The sequence below is a fragment of the Montipora foliosa genome, chromosome 1, assembly GCF_036669935.1.
Source record: "Montipora foliosa isolate CH-2021 chromosome 1, ASM3666993v2, whole genome shotgun sequence".
Classification (NCBI taxonomy): domain Eukaryota; kingdom Metazoa; phylum Cnidaria; class Anthozoa; order Scleractinia; family Acroporidae; genus Montipora; species Montipora foliosa.
This window is the reverse complement of record NC_090869.1, coordinates 70,851,878-70,856,877: the sequence shown is the minus strand read 5'-3', so window position 1 is coordinate 70,856,877 and position 5,000 is coordinate 70,851,878. Positions and strand designations below refer to the sequence as shown.

At 41.0% G+C, this 5,000-nt stretch overlaps 1 protein-coding gene across 1 annotated transcript in view; it reads left to right on the top strand.

The window, feature by feature from the left end:
- LOC137973136 (uncharacterized) overlaps positions 1 to 5,000 on the top strand; it is a 13,832-nt gene that overhangs the window by 1,564 nt on the left and 7,268 nt on the right. The gene's annotated exons all lie outside the window — the stretch shown is intronic.

Here is a 5,000-nt window from a genome sequence, read left to right as displayed (position 1 = left end):
CAGCCAGGGCCACCTAGCGCTCGCAGTAGCGCTGGCAATCGCTCAGGTCGGTAAAGCCCACAGCCGAGCCCTCGTCCATGGGATACAATACAATACAATACAATATTTTATTATTTGACAATAAGTCCTTATTTCCCTGGCTCCGCAGGTAGCAGTGCTAATCGAGGCGGGCCAGGATAATCAGTAAAAAAAGAAGAAAATACACACAGTAAAACTACCGAGAAATAGATAGATAAGTAGATAGAAAAGTAAATACGAAAACAGATTGTCTAAAGAAACACCTAGCTATGTAATTGAGGTTGGCAACGCAGTATATTATGAGAGGTTGATAAATAAGACAAAATGAATAAGATAAGATAAGCGAAGCAAATATGATGGCTACTAAGAGTATTTGCTAACTTTTGAGATTATCGATTGTAAGTCTTCGTAGGAGTCTTCAGATTCTAATATATTGAATATGATCATAGGAATTTTCCTTTTAAAAATGGGTTTTGGTAATGTTCGGTACTTAGTTGGTATCTCATTCCACAGTTTTGTACCAATTCTTGAAAACGATTTTCGTTCAATTTCAAGTTTTGACTTTTTAATATAAAAGTTGTTGGAAACTGAAGATCGCGTCGTATTATATGAATGAATTTTTGCAGTAGGGATGAACAAATCCTTCAATTGTGAAGGGATAACATCGTTATTTACATCATGCGTTGTTTCAGCTAGCAATTTATAATACAAAAAGTGAATAGGTAAAACATTTGCATGAAGGAACAAAGGAATCGCGTGATCACACCTGTCAGCGAAGCACATGAAACGGAGAGCACGTTTTTGGAGGATCAAAAGCTTATTTAGTTGAGTTTTGCCAGCTTGTCCCCAAGCAATTAAGCCGTATCGTAAATAAGGAACAATAATACTAACAAGAGTATGGAAGGGAACAAAATGCCTTATCTTTGACAGTAATCCAATGGTTTTGCTAAGTTTAAGTGTTATAGAGTCAATTTGGTTTTTCCATGACAGTTTATAATCGATTAGGACACCGAGATATTTCATATGATCTTTACATTCCAAGTAGGTTAATGTATTTGTTTGGTGAACGTTAATATATATTGTAGGAAGAAATGAAAGGCGTTTTTGATAAGGGCGAAAAATTACGAAATTTGTTTTATTGACATTTAAGGGTTAGTTTGTTAGATACTTACCACTGGTACACATTATGTAGTTCAACATTCACCTTTTTCAAGAGTTTTAAGGTCTTTGTGGTTGTGAAGAATATTTGTATCATCAGCAAATAAATAGAATTTTAATTTCTTTGAGCTGCAGTAAATGTCGTTGACATACAGGAGAAAGAGCAATGGTCCTAAGACTAAGCCTTGACGAACTCCACAAGTAATAATTGTCTTATTAGACGACCTATTTCCAACTACCGTCTCTTGTACTCTCTCTTGTAAGTAAGAACTAAACCAATCGTTAATTAACCCCCGAAAACCATAATGAGCTCATTTTTTAAGCAAAATACCATGATCAACGGTATCGAAAGCTTTCTTTAAATCAACAAAGACACCACAAGAGAACTTGCCAGCATCCATATTTGATTGGATGGCATTAACAATATCAAGAATTGCACGTTCCGTTGACAAGTTTTTCAAAAATTCTGTTGAAACAGGATAATAGTGAAATTGGTCTATAGTTATTAGGATTCGTCTCATCGTCAGATTTGAAGATTGGTATAACTTTGGCCATTTTTAGTTTGGAGGGGAACGTACCGATTTCAATAGACTTATTGAAGATATTTAATAAAACTTCACTTAAAATTTCATTTTCATATTTAAGTATGCTTACCGGGATTGAGTAGAATCCGTATGATTTATTTTGAGGCATAGAAAGAATTTCTAATTTAATTTCTTTGGGGCTTATTGGGAAGCAGTCCACTGGACAGCCTGAGGCTGTCCCACAGGAACAGGTCGAAGTTAAACTGGGTCGGATGTTCGGGCGAGGTGGCCAATCCCACCGGAAAGAACGGGGCCACGGTCTCCGGGGCTTGGGCTCGTCGCACTCTCTCCTCTTCCCGCAGTCTCTCCTCTCTCTGCTCTCTGGCATTGTCTAGGGCCACGTGGTCGACGGCCGCGTCCTGGGAGTGGCTGCCGTCGGTCAAGAAATTACTTCGGCGAGAAAGGCACGGGTCAGACAGAGTTCTTCTGGTCGGGTATTGGAGAAACTCCCCACACACACACAAACTCTCCCCGAGACGGTTGCATCGCACAATGACACCTTGACGAAGCTTGACTCGGTCTCCTCGGTTCGCCTAGCCTAACCTTTTCTTTTTGCAACCCAAATGCGCTGGCAGGTAAGATCGAGTCAAGCTTTCTCAAGGATTCTAGATGATCACAATCGTAATAATGCTAATTATTATCATTATTAGTAAGAATGTCCATTCAAGTGGTACTAGGATCCAAAAAATCATTTGCTTTTTTTTCTTGAGATTTCCAAATTAGCACCTAACTGGCCAAATTTGCCGCCTCGAGTCTTATACACGCACGAAGACTGCTTTCGTGATTTTGAAGGTGACGTTTTGGATTTAGCCTTCAAAACCACCCGGTCAGACAGACAGAGGGTTGGATCTAGAGCAAATGACGTCATTTACTCGCCAGCTTCAAATATCAGCGTGTCGATGCAATTATGGATTATAACGATGCAGAACACGGCTTTAAACGTCTAAAAGCGCTGCCTAGGAATTCAGGCGCGTTCTCTCAAGATTTTAAAGTGAGTCGTCAGGCGGACCACTGTGCGCATGTGTGTTGTGTTTTAAGAAAATTCCAGTTCAAAGAAACAGGTGTGTTTCTTTTGAAATCAGATCTTGGGTCAGTTAGTGTAAGAATGTTTTTTTGGTCGTGGTACCACTTGAATGATTATAACGCAAAAAGCATGTTTTCGTGCAGAGAGTAAAAGATATTGTTACAAAATGTTGAAATGGAATCCATCGTGCACCAAGGTTTTAAAGAACTCACCCAGACTCTTCGACGTCCACATCACATTCACTCTGCACGAAACGCGCCGATCTCCTGGTTGCTTTTCTCTTCGTCTTCTTCTTGCAAGGCATGCCTACATACTGAGTGAACTTGAAATTTTTCACACGCTGCATATATTCCGTTCTCATTGTCCAAAATCCGTCCAGCTCGCAACAATGGTTGATTGACAGGTCATCCTGGCTTGTGCAGCCAAATTCCAGTCAAGGTATTTGCTGCTCTTATCACGCGTGTCATCATGCAAAACGTTTCACCCCCTGCCTCGTCTGTCTGCAAAACCGTTCGTTTTCGTGCACTCACTGGTGAAATCCGGCTATTCATTCATTCATTCCGAGATTGCACAACTCACTACAGTTCTTGAAAGTGTCCTTTTGACCATCCATCCAAGCTTCATTGATTCAATAACAAGTAAACACATCAATCAAGAAAGAAAGAAACCATTTCTCAAACCATTATCAATTACTCAATCAATCAATCATCTTCCCTTTTCCATACGTACCCCCTTTATTCAACACTCCACCTCACCTCCTCTTCACTTTCATTATTCCATTACTCATCATGCTTTTAACTCATGACTTTCCAAGTACGCGTTATACGCTGCGACAGGTCGACTCCCCGCCTGCCCAGATACAACACAAAATTTCTTTCCTTTTTTTTCTTTTTTACATGCTCTTCTCTGCTCTGCTCTCCACACACCTAACCTCAATAACGGCCACAATATCTACTTCTTTCTCCAAGCTCTACCTTGTTCTAGATCCATCAAACTTGACCGCCGTTATATTCCGCAATAGCAATCATCGGCACGTAACTGTGACGCAAGTGTCAAAATAAAATCCGTCGTCTTTTTTGGCGCAGATTCACATTCATTTTCTCACACATCTGCTATTGGCTCAATCAAACGCGCTTCTACACTTTACTAACAACCTCACAGACACTTCTCCCACTTACTAAATCACTTCCTTCGCTCCAAAAAAGCCCTCACAATTTCGCCGTGTTTTGCCTTTTCAAACTAGACCCCAGCTCCCTTACGCGCTATTTCTGCTATTTCTGTTCAGCTTTTAACGAATTGTCTTCACATTTCCTTCGGTCACACATCGGATCATTGGTTACCCGCTCCTTTACTAAAAATCGGCTTTGCTTTTTCGGCAGCAGAGCTATCAACATTACCCTATACCCATGTTTTAGAGGCGTTTAGGCTGTCCAAAAAGGCTACCTAACCCATTTGTAATCTTACCAACGTTTTAGCCTTTTAAGCTATGACCTTCAAACTTGCCACACATGTTCATCAGACAATGCGCTCTACGTTGGTTGTCATGTCATTCGGGTTAGATGTGCTGCGTTAGCATTTTATTCGCCTTCACTTTTCGCTTTCAACAATGCCGTGTCAACTTGCACCGCGCTATACTCAAATGGCTACCCATGCAAAAGAATACAAGCTGCCAAGCTGTTCTTTACACATTACTCAGCAGGGTCAGAGCTATCACCTGATTCCAATAAAAATGACAGTCATTCAATATTTCTGGCAATTGCCAACACATCGCTCAAAGGTACCTATTTCCTTTCCTGTGTAGAACCCTGTCCACCCTTCGCAACTGAGTTGCAGCTATTGTCCACGTGACTAATGCGTGATTCACTTCAACATCTCATCTCATAGCGTAAAGATCTCCTCCTGTTTAGCCTTTGTTTGCTCTCCTTGTTTTTCTGAAGATCGAAACTTACAATGGCCTCGTCAGATTCTCTTCAAAGTCTTGCGCATTATAGCAGTTCCAATGATCATGACTCCGAGGATGAAGTCTTTGAAGTTCAACCCGATTCACCACTCAGTGCACATCCAAGATCGCCTCCATCATCTTCTGATGTTGACGAGAATTCTACGGCCGATGACCAACAGCAAGGACAAACTAGCCAGCAAGTCCGCTTGCCCAAACGGGAACGAACACCGTATTCCTTGCCGATGGAGCAGTTGCCTACACAAATACGAACTTT